General features: G+C 49.9%; 1 protein-coding gene across 1 annotated transcript in view; it reads left to right on the top strand.

Annotated features, from left to right (window-relative positions):
• The window catches only part of SNRPA (small nuclear ribonucleoprotein polypeptide A), a 752,186-nt gene that overhangs the window by 81,025 nt on the left and 652,966 nt on the right, over positions 1-18,195 (top strand). The window lies entirely within an intron of this gene.

Raw genomic sequence — 18,195 nt, 5'->3', positions numbered from 1 at the left:
CTCTGTTAGCCCATGTCTCTTAAAATGGAAAAAAAAAAAAAAAAAAAAAGATGAGGAAGGGGAAGAATGTGATAGCTGACATTTCACAACAGCATTTAACAGTTCACAGTGGAAAACGCTGGGACTCTGCTGGCTGACCTCACTGTTTCATTTTGAACTGGAGTTCAGGGAGCAGGCGTGGTAGCAAGCTAGTCCCCTGTAACCCTCCCTGGGCCTGGGACCATGTGGGGCAGACCTGGAGCCTCTCTGCCTCATGCCCTGCACCTGTACACAGCAGGCACTCCGTAAGGTTTGGTGTTGCTGAGAAAATGTGTCCTCACTTTGTTAAAATCTGGTCCCTGTGAGAACACAAGGACGGGTACAAGGAAACTATACACGTGAGAACCCAGACACCACTCGCCAGCCGGCCTGGGAGGTGCTGGGATCACAGCAGTTCTGCGCCAAGCCTCCTCTCTCCCCTCCATCTTGTCTCCTGGTCTCTCTGGGCGTCTGCTTGTGGACCTGGGGCTGGGCCCACAATGGACTCCTCGGCCCAGTCCCCAGGCTAGTTTCCCAACGCCACATGTCCAGGTAAGGGGTCTGATGGATCCGATCAGTCTTTGTCCAGCCAGGCCTCCGAGTTCTGGTTCCGGGCCTCAGGCTCAAAGAAGGAAAATATAGTAAGCTGCCCAGGTCTCCCAGCGAGAAGGCCGCCAAGCGGATTCTGGCCCGCCAGCCCCTGAATGAGTGACCTGGGGCTGCTGCAACAAAGCACCACAAACTGGGAGCTCGGACAACAGAAATTATTCTCTCAGAGCTCTGGAGCTGGAAGTTCAGAATCCAGGTGTCAGCGGGGTTGGCGCCTTCTGGGGGCTGAGAGGAGGCCCTGTTCCAGGCCCCGCCCCGGCTCCGGATGGTTTGCGGGCCATCTCCGGCTTCCCTTGGCTTGGAGACAGATGTCTCGCCCCAATCTCTGCCTTCATGCTCCAGGCGTCACCCTGAGTGTGGCTGTGTCCAAGCGTCCTCCTTTTATAAGGACAAGTCATACTGGCTCAGGGGCCCACCCTACTGCAGCATGACCTCATCTTCACTTACTACATCGGCAACAACCCAATCTCCAAATAAGGTCACATTCTGACGTAGTGGGGGCTAGGACTTTGATGTCTATTTTTTTTTTTTTTTTTTTTTGCTCTCTCTCTCTTTTTAAAAGTTTTTTAAAATTGATTTTTAGAGAGATGAGAAGGGAGAGAGAGAGGGCGAGGGAAACACTGATGCGAAAGCACATTGGTCTGCTGCCCCCCACGTACATCGAGTCCGCAAGCTGGGTATGTGCCCTGACCGGGAATTGAACCAGCCACGTTTCAGTACACGGGATGACGCCCAACCAACTGAGCCACACTGGCCAGGGCTTCCGGCATCTTTTTTAAAAAATATTTTTTTATTGATTTCAGAGAGGAAGGGAGAGGGAGAAAGATAAAAACATCCATGATGAGAGAGAATCATTGATGGGCTGCCTCCTGCATGCCCCCTGCTGGGGATTGAGCTGCAACCAGGCATGTGCCCTGACCGGGAATCCAACCCTGAGCTTCTGGTTCATAGGTTGATGCTCAACCACTGAGCCACACCTGCCATGCTGACATCTTTTTGAGGGACATAATTCAATCCATTACACAGCCCAAGGCCTGCCACAGGAATGCCCCTCAGTTCGGCCCCCAGGCAGTTCTCACCACAACACACCGCGATCCCAGGCCTCCTTTTGGCCCCAGAGGGTGTCGCTCATCTCGCTTTCTCTGGGACAGGCCTAGACGCAGGTCTGCCCCCCTGTCCCCACGCTCACACCAGAGCATTCATAGGGAGCAGGTGTGATTCCAGAGGACCCACTGTGGGTGCCCTGGGCGGCGCATGACTGACTCTGGGTGAGGCACTTCGGGAGGCTCCCTGCAGACGGACAGCCGGCTGTCTGTGGTGACCACACTCCAGGTCCACAGGCAGTTCCAGAGGCATCACCCCGAATAGCTCACAGTGGGCTAATGCAGTGGTTGGCAAACTGCGGCTCGCGAGCCACATGCGGCTCGCGAGCCGCAGTTTGCCACTCTGTTGATTAATGAGTTTGCAGACCACTGGGATAGGGGCTTAATCACAAGGAACAACAACAGCCTGTAATTATTGGAATCGAGAGTCTAGGTCAGTGGTCGGCAAACTCATTAGTCAACAGAGCGGCAAACCGCGGTTCACAAGCCGCATGTGGCTCGCGGGCCGCAGTTTGCCGACCACTGGGCTAATGAATTCCATTCAGTGCAGGCGACAGTGGCCCAGGAATCAAAGCCGGCTAGTGGAAACCTGGCCATGTGGTTGCACAGTGGCGGTGGTTGGCAGGTGGCTGGTCCTGGGCCAGGGATTCAGGCAGGTGGCTCATTTCTATATTTATTCAACTTTTCCCTTCGGTTGGGCTAAAATTATTAAGCAGATTTTAGTCAGAGGTTAACTAGCCAAGTCTGCCCTGAGGATCAGTTTTGAAAGCCCTGGATCTGGGTTCAGGATGGGAAGCCAGCCCCGCCCTTGCTTCAGCCACGGTAGACATTACTGGTCCATCCTGAAACGCTACCTAAGAGCCCAGCCAGAAGGTGGCAGGGTGGGGCCTAGAACCCAGAACCACATGCACTGGAGTTTGCATTCACTTCCTACTTTGATTCCGTGAGCCACAGTTTTGAGCGTTCCTGGGTTTGCCTTTTTTTCTTTTTTTTAATTTACTTGATATAATCTTTTATCCTCATAAGTTGGGATGGAATGTTTTCTAAACTAAATTACATTTCCATCTCTTAAAATAAGCCATATTGGACCAAATTAGTTGCGTCAGTATTTGTTGCTACAATATGAACTGGGATACAGAATCACAATGATAACTGGTAAGATCTCTTAGCGAGCATCCAAGAACTAGTCTCTGTCTTCGCTGGCGGGTCCTGAAAAACTGAGTAAGAAAGCAGAGACATAAAAGAAGGGCCAGGAAACTAACCAGTTTGGCTCAGTGGATAGAGCGTCAGCCTGTGGACTCAAGGGTCCCAGGTTCCAGTCAAGGGCATGTACCTTGGTTGTGGGCACATCCCCAGTAGGGAGTGTGCAGGAGGCAGCTGATCGATGTTTCTCTCTCATCGATGTTTCTAACTCTCTATCCCTCTCCCTTCCTCTCTATAAAAAATCAATAAAATATATATTTTAAAAAAGAAGAGGAAGAGAAGAGAAACCAAGATGGCGGCATAGGTAAACACCTAAACTGCTGCCTCGCACAACAATTTCAAAACTACAACTAAAAGACAGAACGGACACCATCCAGAACCACAGGAAAGCTGGCTGAGTGAAAATTTTACAACTAGAAGGAAAGAGGAAAGTTCACAGAGAATTGGAGGTACGGCAAAGGGGCTTTGTGCGCACAGAGAGGAAGGGCGGCTGAGAGCCTGGCTGACTTTCTCTGGCGGAAGGGGGAAGGAAGCTTCCGACCGCACTGAACCCCAGTTCTGACAGCACTGAACCCCAGTTCCGGGCGAACCCCTGGGGACCCACGCTCTTACGGGGGGAGTCTGGACTCTCGGGCGGAGACTCGGGAGCCGGGGAAGGCGGAGGACTGAAAGTGCCCGCGCGCGCGCGCCAGTGAGCACAAAGGCTGCGGAAGTTGCCACAGGCTTTCCCTAGTGGAAGGGAGTCAGAGGATTCTGACTGCACTGAGCCCCAGTTCTGACTGCACTGAACCCCAGTTCCAGGCGAGCCCCTGGGGACCCACGCTCTTGTGGGGGAGTCTGGACTCTCGGGCGGAGACTCGGGAGCCGGGGAAGGCGGAGGACTGAAAGCGCACATGCGCGCAAGGGCAAGGCTGACAGGAAGCCAAAACTGAGACTCCACCCCATCCAAGCTGAGCACAGAGGCTATTGCAATTTGGCAAGTCTAATCCTATAAGGCTGTCTCCAGCACCGAACTTCTCCCAGCATAGACACAGCTGATCCTTACAGCCAACTGGCCCAGAGGTCAATTCTTCCCAGTGATACCAACAACAATAAAGACTTAATTACAACAAGGCTGTACACACAGTCCACAAAGGGGTGCACCAAGAGTGTCCACCTCAGGTTAACTGGGGAAGCAGACCCACTGGGCCATATTGGAAACCTAGCACAAATATCTACCTTACCAACTCAGGGAATCAGTGAAAATGCGGGGTCAAAGAATCAGATCACAAATGAAAGAAATGGAGGAAAACAAACGACTGGATATAGAATTCAAAACCACGGTTATAAGACTTTTTAAGAATATCCTAGAAAAGGCCGATAAATATAACGAGACCCTCGAAGATATGAAAAAGGACCAACTAGAAATTAAACATACACTGACTGAAGTAAAAAATATTATACAGAGACCCAGAAACAGAATAGAGGAACCCAAGAATCAAGTCAAAGAATTGAAATACAAAGAAGCAAAAAACACTCAACCGAAAAAGCAAAAAGCAAAAAAAAAAAATCCAAAAAGTTGAAGATAGTGTAAGAAGACTCTGGGACAACTTCAAGTGTACCAACATCAGAATTATGGGGGTGCCAGAAGAAGAGAGAGAGCAAGATACTGAAAACCTATTTGAAGAAATAATGACCGAAAACTTCCCCCACCTGGTGAAAGAAATAGACTTACAAGTCCAGGAAGCCCACAGAACCCCAAACAAAAGGAATCCAAAGAGGACCACACCAAGACACATCATAATTAAAATGTCAAGAGCAAAAGACAAAGAGAGAATATTAAAAGCAGCAAGAGAAAAACAGTTAATTACCTACAAGGGAGCACCCATACGACTGTCAGCTGACTTCTCAACAGAAACTATGCAGGCCAGACGGGAGTGGCAAGAAATTTTCAAAGTGATGAATAGCAAGAACCTACAACCAAGATTACTCTACCCAGCAAAGCTATCATTCAGAATTGAAGGGCAGATAAAGAGCTTCACAGATAAGAAAAAGCTGAAGGAGTTCATCACCACCAAACCAGTATTATATGAAATGCTGAAAGGTATTCTTAAAGAAGAGGAAGAAGAAAAAAGTAAAGATAAAAATTATGAACAACAAATACATATCTATCAACAAGCGAACCTAAAAATCAAGTGAATTAAAAACCTGAGGAACAGAATAATCTGGTGAATATAATAGAATCAGGGGCATAGAAAGGGAGTGGACTGATAATTCTCAGGGGGAAAGGGGTATGGGGGGTTCAGGAAGAGACTGGACAAAAATCATACACCTATGGATGAGGACAGTGGGGGGGGAGGTAAGGGCAGAAGGTGGGGTGGGAAATGGGTGGAGGGGAGCTATGGGGGGAAAAAGGAGAAATAATTGTAATAATCTGAATAAAGATTTATTTAAAAAAAAAGAAGAAGAGGAAGAAGGGCCGGGATACTAACCTGATGACTGATCACTGCTAAAGCACATGATGGGACTTTGTGTGAGATCCTTGGGACCTGCTTTCTGAAGCCCAGGATCAGCTGGTGTTTGCCATCTTAAAAGGAAAAGTGCTAAAGGGGCCACCAACACATTCACATCCCAGCAACCTTGACCCTTCCTGCAACCGCAGGGGGCAATGACAGGACCATTTGCCTTGCCAGAGCTAGACCAAAACCCTAGGGGCCTTCTGAGCCACCATCCTATTTTGCAGTTGGGGGAAACTAAGGTTCAAAGAAAGACACTTTCCCAAGACCACACAGGCAATGGGTGACCCCTCCCCAACCCAGAGCTCCCCCCACCCATCTCCTGCTTTTCTTCTGCAGCAGCTGACAGAAGACGCCTGTACCTGTGTATTTCCATCTGTCCACTTGCTGTCCGAGCCTGTGCTGTCGGATCCCCAGGGAGGCTCCCCTTTCTCTTGCTCCATCTGCTCCAGCCCCTGGAGCCGGGCTGTGTGCTCCGGCTCCATCCCTAATGACTTGTATGTCGCTTGCACCCTTTCTTGGGATTTCTGTTGCTTTTCACACCTTCCCCAAGAGGCAGCCAATTGATGTTTCTCTCTCATGAATCTCTCCCTCTCTCTCTCTCTCTCTCTCTCAAAAAAAAAAAAAAATTAAAATAATCAGCAGGAAGAGAGTTGGGGAGGTAGAGATGAAACAAGATTGGCAGTTATCGAAGCTGTTAACAGGCTCATTAGACTATTCCTTCTTCTTTTGTGAAGGTTTGAAACATCCCATAATGAAGAGTTTATTTTTTAAAACCCACTCTGTGGGTAGATACCGTTATCTTGCAGTGGAGGAAGCTGTACAGGTCAGGTTATTTGCCCACGATGACCCAGCCGGTAGATCCCTAAGTAGGGATTGTTTTTAAAGCGTTCCTACCTGATATCTCATCACCCACACTTCACACTTCGATGAATATCCTTCTAGATTTTCTCTGCACAGAAAAGGATTTTGAAGTTAAAAAATAAAAATATATATACTGCCTGACTCCATCCCTGCACAACACAAATTACGTTAGTGTGTCCCTAAACATACCTCCACGGAAAAGGAGCTAACCAACCCATATGGAGCTCAGTAAGCTAAGCGCTCTCACCTGGGCGATTGGGGACGCGCGTTAATCCTCCGGCATTATCATTAGGTCATACCATTATCCCCACTGGTACAGAGGAGGAAACAAACTCAGAAAGGAGAGGTGGCTTGTCGGAGGGCACAGAGCCAGTAACTGATGGGAAACCCGTGCACGTATTTGATGATGTGGCTTCATTAAGTCCGCCTGCCCCTCTTGCCTGCAGCCTCCAGGAGGGCCTCTTCTGCGTGCCTTCCTCAGCAGCGCACCACACCTGCCCCGGGGAAGCAAAGCGCGCAGAATGGACAAAGGAGCGCGTGCGCAAAGAGGCGTGGCTGGGATTTGAATCCCCCCCCCGCACCCCCCCCCCCCCCAGTACCAATCAGCTACCATACTGGGCAACCTTCTTGAAAAAAAATTGTGGTAAAATACACATAACATAAAACTTACCATTTTGACCACTTTTAAGTGTCCAGTTCTATGGCATTAAGTATACTCACATTGTTGTACAACCATCACCATCATCTTTAGAACTTTTCATCTCCCAAACTGAAACTCTGTCCCCATTAAACACTAACTCCCTATTTCCCTCCCTCCCTCGCTCCTCCCCCCCCACCCTCCTGCTTTCTGTCTCTGTGAAGCGGAGTACTTTGGTACCTCCTGTGAGTGCAACCGTACAGAACTTGTCTTTTTGTGACTTATTTCACCTGGCATCGTGTCCTCAAGGTTCATCCTTGTAACATGTGTCAGAATTTCTAACATTTCATTGTATATACAGGGGAGAGCAAAAGTAGGTTTACAGTTGTTCACATGGAAAAATATATAATAGAATACAAAAAATAAACTGTTTCGCGTACTCCCAACTGTAAACCTACTTTTGCCCTCCCCTTTATATAAATCATGTCTTGTTTGCCCATTTATCCATCGATGGACATTCAGGCTGTTTCTACCTTTTCACTATTGCAAACAACGCTGCCGTGAACAGAGATACACACACATCCCTTTCTTTGAATCCCTGTTTGTTTGTTTGTTTGTTTGTTTAAAGGGTATATGCCCAGATGTAGGATTGCTGGAGCAAATGGCAATTCTCTTTTTCACTCTTCTGAATCATATCTTAGGCTGTGTTTTTTACCTAATTCTAAGCCTTTCTGTGTGGCCATGTTTTTGTAATTTGGGTGGCTACTCGTGGGTCCGAGAGAGACAGAGTGGTTCCTTGCCGACTTCATGCAGGCTGCCTCCTCCTGCACCTCCCCCCTCCTGTCTCTGCCTGGTCCACCGAGTCAACTCAAGCCCATGGCTCCAAGTCAGGGACCCAGACTAGCTGAGGGCCCTGGGTCACACCCGAGAGTTCTCCTCATGCCTTCGTCTGCATTGTGTGACCTGTGGTCACCACTTGCGGCACGTTCCCCTCCTGGTCCCTGCTCTCTCCCTCGGAGCCCATGTCTCAGTCTCTCAGTGAGGTTGCATGAATGAATGTTATTGAAATAATTAAGTAATTACCTCCTCTCCTGGGGGTTGTTTCCAACTTTTCAATATTATTAACACAGCAACAACAAAGAGAGGATTTTCTTCATGCTATTGAATCAGTTCCTGAAGATATTTCCCAAGAGTGGGATAGCTTGACCGTGGATTTGGGAGCAGGGGCAGGAAATGAGAGGAAAAGGCGGGCTGGGTGCCATTCACTGAGCTGGGGAGCCTGGAGGAAGCGTATGCTACTGAGGGAAGGATGGTTGAGGAGGGCTCCTTTCCCACTCATTTCACAGGTGGTCCCTGTAGCAGGCTGAATGGTGGTCCCAAACGATATGTCCATCTACCCTGAACCTGGGAATGTGACCTGGTTCAAAAAAAAGAGTTCTGGCCAATGTGATTAAGGACCTCAAGATGAGCTCATCCTGGATTGAGGGGGACCCTAAATCCAATGGCAAGTCCTACGAAGAGAACAGAAGGGGAACAGACACGGAGAGGAGGCCATGTGAAGATGGAGACGGAGACTGGAGTGATGCACCCACAAACCAAGGAATGTCAAGGATCGCTGACTGCCTCCGGGAACTAAGAGAGAGGCCCGACAGGTCCTCCGGGAGTCTCCAGAAGGAACCAGTCCTGTTGATACCTGGACTCCAGATGTCTAGCCCCTGAATTATGAGCATACAATTCTGTTATTTTAAGGCACCAAGTCTGTGGCAATCTGTTATGGCAGCCACAAGTAGCTAATACCGTCCCCATCTCTGTAGCCCCTGCTAAACGGACACAGCCCCCGCTGCAGGCTCCAGCCCCGAGGCAGGCACCCACATCACTGTGCTGAGGGCTCAGGCCTTTCAGAGGGGGAGCCTGGGGTGCGCAGTGGGTGTTGATGCCAAGGGACAGGATGTCCAGGCCGCAGCCCACCGGGGAAGCAGAGCATGGATTGGGGTGGGTGCCCCCATTGACACGCCAGGTGGGAAAACAAGATTAGATTCTTTTCATACATCACACACTCAGATAATTCCTGGTGGACCGAAGCCAAGATGTGAGAAACAAAACTTGAAATTATTTAGTAGAAAACATCAGAGAGTATTTCCATGACCTTCGTGTAGGGGAGGATTTCTTAAACAAGATAAGCCCTGGTGCTGGGAGTGTTTGAGTACATTCGAATGGAAAGCCTATGAGTCAAGGATACCACACTCTGGTGTAAAGATGAGATATGGACCGACAGGGGTGTCTTAATGCAGGTAAGAACCCAGGCTTTACAAAGAATTCCTGTAAAGTGATACGAAGGATACTCGTAACACCAACTGGAAAAAAAAAAAAAAAAAAGGGCCAAGGTAAACAGGGAATTCCTCGAGGCAGAAGCAAAACATATAAACTCAATCTCACTAAAACACTGGGGGGAGGGGGCAAATTAAATGACGTCCTGCTGGCAGATGTGAGTTGGTGCCACCAGGTTGGAAAGCAGTCGCCTCACTTGGTGTTAAAGGGTGAAGTGTGTCCCAACCCCATTCATATGTTGAAGCACTCACCCCAGCACCTGGGAATGTGACTTGCTTGGAGATAGGGCCTTTAAAGAGGTAATTCAGATAAGAAGAGGTCATAATGGTGAGCCCTGACCCAATATGCCTGGTGTCCTTTTAAGAAGGGGAGATTAAGATAGACAGACAGACAGACACAGACACACACAGACACACACACACACACACACACACACACACACACACACACGGAAGACCATGTGAGGACACAGGGAGAAGATGCTGTCTATAAGCCAAGGAGAGAGGCCCCAGAAGGAACAGCCTGCAGACACTTTGATCTTGGCCTTCCAGCCTCCAGAACCACGAGGAAAGACTTTCTGTGGTTGAAGCCACCTGGCCGGTGGTATTTTGTTATGTCGGCCCCTGGGGCACTAATACACCTGATAAAGTTAAAGATGCTCAGGCATCCTTGGGCAGTTTAACTGTTGGGTATACATCTTAGTGTGGTCCCTGGACCAGCAACATCGGCTTCACCTGGAGTTCGTTAGAAAGGCAGAAGAATCTTGACCCCACCCGAGACCTTCTGGATCGCAATGTGTGCTTTTAACTGTGACTTGTAAGTAGTGGTTCCTCTCAAGCTTTTCCATGCATACAGGTCCCCTGGGATCCTGTCACAATATAGATTCGGGAGCCTGAGACTCGGGGTTGGGGCCTGAGCATCGATATTCCTTAACGCTCGCAATGACCCTACAGTGCTGCCAGGATTGAGAGCACTGTCCTGGGGCAGGCGGATCCTCTGGGAGCCACAGAAGGGCAGAGACCCGGACACCAGTTCCCAGGTGTCTCACTCTGCCTGGAACCACCCACGCGAGGGCAGCAGCTCTCCAAGTTGAGTGTGATCAGAATCCCCTAGAGGGCTCCTGGAAACAGAGGGCAGGGCCCACCCCCAGGGTCTGACCAGCAGCGCTGAGGTGGGGCCTGGGCATTTGCACTTCTAACAAGTTCCCAAATGAGTTGATACAGCTGTTTCCCGGACCCCATGTTGAGAACGGCTGCTCTAGGCAGATGCTTGTACCTATTCCCAAAGAGACAGGTTAGAATAGTCACCAAAGCATTTTCAAATATGGAAAAATCATACATCATCTCCTTGGCCATTGTTATGGGTTGAATGGCATTCCCCCAAGGGTGTTGAAGTCCTAACCCCCAGGACCCGTGACTGTGACTTTCCTTGGAAATAGGGTCTTTGCAGATGATCACGTTGAAACGAGGTCATTATGACTGGGGTCCTCATATGCTGGAGGTAATTTGGACACAGAGACAGACATACAGCGAGAGAAGGTGATGGGAGAGCTTATGTAGAAGGCTCGGGAAGCTCTCAGGCTCCCAGAAGCTGGAAAGAGGCTGGAACACATTCTCTCACAGCCCTCAGAAGGAACCAGCCCTGCAGACACTCTGCTTTATGACCTCCAGCCTCCAAAACTGAGACAATGCATTTTTGTTTTTTAAGCCTCTCAGTGATATTTTTATTATGGTTCCCTAGCAAACTAATACAGCCATCAGCCAAAGAACGACTCATTAATTGTGGTACATCCATTCAAGAACATACTATAAGAGAGTGGACGCTATCAACAAAAGCAAGTTACAAAGTGCAGTATGATACCATTTACATGAAGTGTGAAAACATAAAAATACTATATCTTGGTTTTTAAAAATATGTGTTTTTTTTGTTTGTTTTTTTTTTATCTGAGGGAGGAAGGGAGAGGGAGAGAGAGATAGAAACATCAATGATGAGAGAGAATCATTGATTGGCTGCCTCCTGCATGGATGGAGCCCGCAATCTGGGCATTTACCCTGACCAAGAATCAAACCATGATCTCCTGGTTCATAGGTCAATGCTCAACCACTGAGCCAAACTGGCCAGGCTATATCTTGTGTTTTTGTTGTTTTTTTTAAAACATAAATCGGTAGTAATAGTCTAAAAACATGCCTGGGAAGAGAAACACCAAGTTTTATCCTAAGAGTGGTGATGTATCTGTGGGAGACAAAAAGACCTGGATACAAGAGTCTCCTGAAGTCAGGGCTTCAGACATATCTAGAATGTTATGCTTCTTTAGCCCTGGAAGGTGTGCTCAGTGGTTAGAGCATCGACCTGTGCACCAAAGAATCTCGGGTTCAATTCCTGGTCAAGGGCAGGTACTGGGTTGCAGATTTGATCCCCAGGCCTCTGTCAGGGCGGAGGCAACCAATCAATGTGATATTTTTTTCTCTCTCTCCCTCCCTGCCTCCCTCCCTCCCTTCCTCTTTCTCTCTCTCTCTCCACCCCTCCCTCCCTCCCTCCCACTCTGTCTAAAAATCAATGGGGAAAAAAGATCCTTGGGTGAGGATTAATAAACAACCCCCCCCCCAAAAAAAAGAATGTTATGCTTCTTTAAAAGGATGGAAAGAAATGAGGTAAAGTTCATGCATTCAATAAATATTGAGTGTCCACTAGGTGAGGGACAGGGGTGGAATCCATGCAAAGGAGCCCCCAAGAGTCTGGGTGCTTTTTCTTCTTTTCTAAAATATATTTTTATTGATTTCAGAGAGGAAGAGAGAGAGAGAAACATCAATGATGAGAATCATTGATCAGCTGCCTCCTGCACTCCCCCTACTGGGGATTGAGCCCGAAACCCAGGCATATGCCCTTGACCAGAATTGAACTTGGGACCCTTCAGTCCACAGGGCAGTGCTCTATCCACTGAGCCAAACCAGCTAGGCCTGGGTGCGTGCTTCTTAATTCACCAGCCCTCCCTGGGCACACCTCACCCCCTCTCCCTGCCTCACACTACAAGCATTTCTCCACACACAGGTGAGTTTCAGAAAGCAGCATTTTACCCATATTTGCCAGCATGGGCATGAACGCACACACACTCCCTCACACACACACACACACACACACACACACACACACATTCAAAAGAACAACACGGCATGGCAATTTTCTCTCCCTATTTTTTTCATAAAGAAACAGAAAATTCATCTTTCACATCATGGCAATAGAAAAGAACAAAAACATGCCAAGAAAGAAGCTGCCAGTGAGACAACATGAACCCAGTTTCCAGCGAAAAAAGTGTGCAACTCCCAGAGCCTGGAAACTTACAGGGCCCAGGAGGAAATTCAACGAGTAAATAAATTCATAGGAAATGTTGAGCCTCACGCTCGCTTCGGCAGCACATACACTAAAATTAGAATGATACCGAGAAGATTAGCATGGCCCTGGGCAAGGATGACACGCAAATTCGTGAAGCATTCCATAATTTTAAAAAAAGTAAAAGGAAACATTCAACCTCAGGAGGGGCCAAAATCCCCACCTCCACCTGCACATATCAGGGGCCTCGGGGGATGGGGGCTACGGGAACTGAGGGGGGTCTGGGAGTTCCCACCTGAGCTGGCCAACCCAGAAAGCCCTGAAAATGACAGGGAGCAAGTGCCCGTGAGAGGGTGTCTGCTGGGTGTGGCAGGAACCAGGTGGAAGAAGGTGGAGGACACCAGGGCCATGACGGGGAGGCCAGAGGCTTCCTGTGATGGTCTTTTTTATTATTATTAATATACTTTTATTGATTTCAGAGAGGAAGGAAGAGGGAGAGAGAGAGAAACAGGCTCCTGTGATGGTCTTAAACACAGACGGCTGGTGACTGCCTCTGCCCTGGGGCAGCTGACTAATCGTCCAAGAAACTATGAGTCCTGGCCGGTGTGCTCAGTAGTTAGAGCACTGGCCCATGCACTGAAGGGTCACAGGTTCAATTCCTGGTCAAGGGCATGTATCTGGGTTGCAAGTTTGATCCCTGGCCCCAGTCAAGGCAAATGGGGGTCTTTCTTTCTTTCTTCCTTTCTTCTTTCCTTTCTTTCTTTCTTCCTTTCTTTCTTTCTTTTTTCCTTCCTTCCTTCTTTCCTTCCTTCCTTCCTTCCTTCCTTCCTTCCTTCCTTCCTTCCTTTCTCTCTCTCTCTCTTTCTTTCTCTCTCTCTCTATCTCCTCCCCTTTCCCTCTCTTTCTCTTTCCCTTCCCCCCTCTCTTCCTTCTCTCCCTCCCTCCCTTCCTCCCTTCCACTCTCTCTAAAAGTCAATGGAAAAATATCCTTGGGTAAGAATTAACAACAAAAAAAGAAACTATGATGAAAGTGCCATTTTACCCCATGTCCAATTTTTTGAATAAGGCCCTGTTCTGGGAAGATGTGGCAAACTAGACCAGGAGAGCGGATGTGCGTGCAGGATCAGACCTGCCATGAACTCATGAGTGCCTATTTAGTGAGCACCTACTGCGTGTGGCCCAATTCTGGGCACTGGGGTGCCCCCTTGTGTCTGTGTGGGCGGGGTGAGGTCCCCAGTGTTTGACAAGCAGACGACCCCCCGCCCCCCACTTCTAGCAGCAGTGGATCAGGAAGAGAGGACAGGCCCTGGAGCTGGCGCCCGTGCACTCGGCTCCTTCTCTACTCACAAGTCTCTGTGGGGCAAAGCATCGTCCCCTCTTACTAGGCTGACCACCTCCTCCCAGTCTGCCTGGGACAGGCCTGGCTTTGCACCAAATGCTCCATATCCTGGGGATCCAGGGCTCCACGCTGGGTCCCGCAGAGTCCACAGTGGCCGGGTGGGGCAGATAAGAGAAGTCGAAGGCAGCCAGGTCACAGCGCTTTGAGTAAGCCCCCTGACATGTCTTTTTGATAAGTCTGGCTAGTCCTCAATGCTAGTCCTCAACCCTGTGTTGGTATCAAGCCAGCGTCTTCTTGGAAAAGCAATGTGGCAATTTGTACTAAGCCGTAAAATTGTTCATCGCCTGTGACTGACGAGTGCTGCTATGCTTAGAAATCTATCCTAAGGAAATTATCCTATCTTTTATTATTAAAAAGCTTTTGCAAAGGAAATGTTCTCTGCAGCACTATCTGGAAAAGAAAATACACCTAAGGAGCCCACATAGGGTGATGACTTTGTACATGGCGACCCAGCTGCCCGGGGACATGGTCGCTCAGGCACAGCAGCGTAGCGGATGGATGACTGTAGGAACACGGAACACTCTCACCAGGTAAGGAGTGTCTCCTTGGACAGAATAAAAATGATGTGTGCTGCCCTAGCTGGTTTGGCTCAATGGATAGAGTGTCAGCCTGTGGACTGAAAGGTCCCAGGTTTGATTCCAGCCAAGGGCACATGCCTGGGTTGTGGGCTCGATCCCCAGTAGGGGGTGTGCAAGAGGCAGCCAATCAATGATTCTCTCTCATCATTGATGTTTCTATCTCTCTCTCCCTCTTCCTTCCTCTCTAAAAATCAATAAAATATATTAAAAAAATGATGTGTGCCTTCTGCCTGCAGTTTTGCAAAATGCTTCTGATTGAGGACAAGGCTGGAAAGGGATACGCAGAGTGGTAGGGGTGCTGTGAATAAGGAACGGTTTTTAAAAATTAAAGGTGTTTTTTTTTTCTCCCCGCTCTATTGTCTTTTAAAAAGCAAGGAAGGGAAGCTTGGAATTTGCTACCCAGATAGGCTCGTGCACGTGGACAAAGACAGCACTTGCAAAGATGATCTTTGCGGCGCTGGCGGAAATAGGAAGTGCTTAGAAGCAACCTGAATAACCTGCAAGAGGGGAACGGTTAAAGAAAAAGCCGGTACATCCATGCAATGGAGTACCACGCGGCTGTTAGAAAGAATGAGGCAGCTGTCCAGCTCTGAGACGATCATTAAGATACAATAAGTAAGAAAGGCCAAGTGCAGAGGATGCTGCTATTTGTGTAAAAATGACACACGCACATACGTATGTACCTAGATTCCTACATAAGCACAGACTGTCTGTGGAAGGACACCCTGGAACTCTGTGAGGGGTCCGGGTGCCTGGGAGACAAGGATGGGAGGGCATGTACCTCCACTCCATGCATTTGATACCTGTGATGGGTTAAATGGTGCCCCTCCCCACCCCAACATATGTCCAGGTCCTAATTCCCAAAACCTGCAAATGTGACCTTATTTTTTTTTTTGGGGGGGGGGGGAGGGCGGGGAGGGGATGAGCCGATGTGATCAAGTTAAGGATCTCCAATGAGACCATTCTGGATTCCCTGGGTGGGGCCCAAAGTCCTTGTAAGGGACACAGAGGTGAGACGCAGAGAGAAGAGGCCACGTGAAGACAGAGGCAGAGATGGGCCACAAGCCCAGGACCACGTGGGGCCACCAGGAGCTGCATGAGGGGAACATGGCATCTCCCCCAGCGACTCCAGAGGGAGCGTGGCCCTGCTGACACCTCCGTCTCAGACTCCTGGGCTCCAGAACCCTGAGAAGATAAGTTTCTGTTGTTTTATTTATTTTTTAATATATTTTTTATTGATTGCAGAGAGGAAGGGAGAGAGATAGAAACATCAACGATGAGAAAGAATCATTGATTGGCTGCCTCCTGCACGCCCCCCCCCCCCCCCGCCCACTAGGGGGATGGAGCCCACAAACCGGGCATGTGCCCAGACCGGGAATTGAACCGGGACCTTCTGTTACACAGGTCAACGCTCAACTGCTGAGCCACACCGGCCGGGCAATTTCTGTTGTTTTAAACGCCCTAGCTTGTGATAATTTGTTACAATTACCCTAGAAAATGAACACAGCACCTTTTGGAATTGGGGCGGGGTGGGCGGGGGATGGGGGGCATATGATCACATTACCTGTTCAAAATAAATTTAACATATACAAAAATATTCATAGAAGCTTTACTCATAAACACACCAAACTGCAAACAACCTAGACATCTGCCAAGAGCGGAGGGGAAACAAGTTGGCTGTGGCACGTGAATACAGCGGGACCCTTAGACTCGGTGATGCGGCAGAACAGACGAACGGACTGTGATCTGCCGCGTGGGGAGTTGCACAGCTAGCGTGACCTCTGAGTGAAAGGAGCCAGACACAGAGGCACCCCGTGCGGTTCCGTTTGCCTGAAGCTCAGGGACAGACCTGCCGGTGCAGGTCAGCGCAGGGCTACCTTGGAGGGTGCTGACTGGGATGGGATTCGGGCAGGAGATTTGGGCTCAAGTTCCACATCTTGATCTCCATGGTAGTTTCTCCAAATAAACATGTACAAACCGTCATGGATCTGGACACTCAAGATTTGTTCATTTTAAGGTACATATGCTATACCTTAATTCAGGGGTCCTCAAACTACGGCCCGCAGGCCACATGCGGCCCGCCGAGGACATTTATCCGGCCCGCCGGGTGGCGCTGCCTGTCCTGCTTAGCAGCCGACTCGTCCCGGGCCCGCAGTGCGCATAGGAATTTGTTCATAGTTTTTTTTTTAAACTGTAGTCCGGCCCTCCAACGGTCTGAGGGACAGTGAACTGGCCCCGTTTAAAAAGTTTGAGGACCCCTGCCTTAATTTTAAGAAAGAAACAATAATGGTGGGGCAGGAGATCCCCTACGAAGAACTAGACCCCTCATTTTAGAATGCTCTGGCCTGGGACAAATCCCAAACTATGAAAGGCACAAGAGACCTTAAGGATCATCTGCTTCCAAATTCTCAGCTCACAGAGGAGGCCACTGAGGCTCAGGGAGGCTGCATCACCAGGCACACGTCCCTGCCGCTATGGAGCGACCCAGCAAGGAGACACCTGGTCGCCTGCTCACGACACAGCCCCTCCGCCATCACAGCTGGGGCAGGGCTCGTGGCTAGAAGCGAGGGAAGCCGTGGAGCAGACCCTGCGCTCGGTGAGGGGACACAGGGGCAGCGTGGTGCTGGCGCTGGACACCGGGCCTGGTGGACGTCAGCAGCCTCCTCACCATCTCAGAGATGATTGTGTTCCTGCCGTCTCCTCAGCTCCCTGCAGTGTGTCTGTAGCTACTTGGTTTCACAGAGCCCAGCCACGTGTGGGGCTCAGACATGTGGTCACCAGTGGGCCACAGGTCCAGCTGGCACTCCAGGGAGGGGCTTGAGAGCAAATAAGGGAGTAACGTGGACATCACCCTCGAAAGTCTGCCATCAGAGGAGGCCTGAATCACGGGCTCAAACACCGCAGCCGGCAGAGGCAGGGGCAGGGGCAGGGAGCAGAGCCTGGGGCTGGGACAGGAGAGAGCGGGTGGGCGGGAGAGAGGGGTGGGGAATGGCGTGAGGAAGCAGCATTGGAGAAGGGCCTAGAGGATGGGTCAGGGGGGAGGCGGTGGGGGTGGGAGAGGGGAAGGCCGGGAGGAGGGAGCGGGGGCGGGGTGGGCAGGGGGGATGGGGGGGCTGGAGTCCTCAAAGGGCAGGGTCATTGCTGCGGCTGGTGGGGCCTGTGGTTGAGGCTGATGGAAAGGGCTGGGGGTGTTGAGAGGGTGGTAGGGAGAATGGAAAATGCTTCCCTAGAGGATGTGAAGTTCCACATTTGTATCCCAGCTCCCTGCGTGACCTTGTGCACGTCCCCCAACCTCGCTGAGCCTCCGCTTCCTCATCTGAAACATGGGAATAAGAACACCTCCTGGACTGATGTGAGGATCCAGTGAGCTTAGCACAGAACCAGGCGCCACCACGAGGAAGCCCGTCTTTGACAGACATTGACTGAGTGCCTACTGCGTGCCCGGCGCTGAGGAGGACCTGGGGGTCGATGGTGAGGGGTGACGGTTCCTGGCTTTCTGGGGAAAGAGACAAGTTAACGAGGCTCTTGACGTGTGGTGGGCGGGATCAGGGTGGGCTTCCTGGAGGAATGACGGGTGCGTGGAGACCCCAGAAAGAGAAGCCCCTCCCTTGATGAGGAGAGAGGGAACAGCACT

The sequence above is a fragment of the Plecotus auritus genome (assembly GCF_963455305.1).
Source record: "Plecotus auritus genome assembly, chromosome: 10".
In the NCBI taxonomy this organism is placed as follows: Eukaryota; Metazoa; Chordata; class Mammalia; order Chiroptera; family Vespertilionidae; genus Plecotus; species Plecotus auritus.
This window is presented reverse-complemented; position numbering and strand designations above follow the sequence as displayed.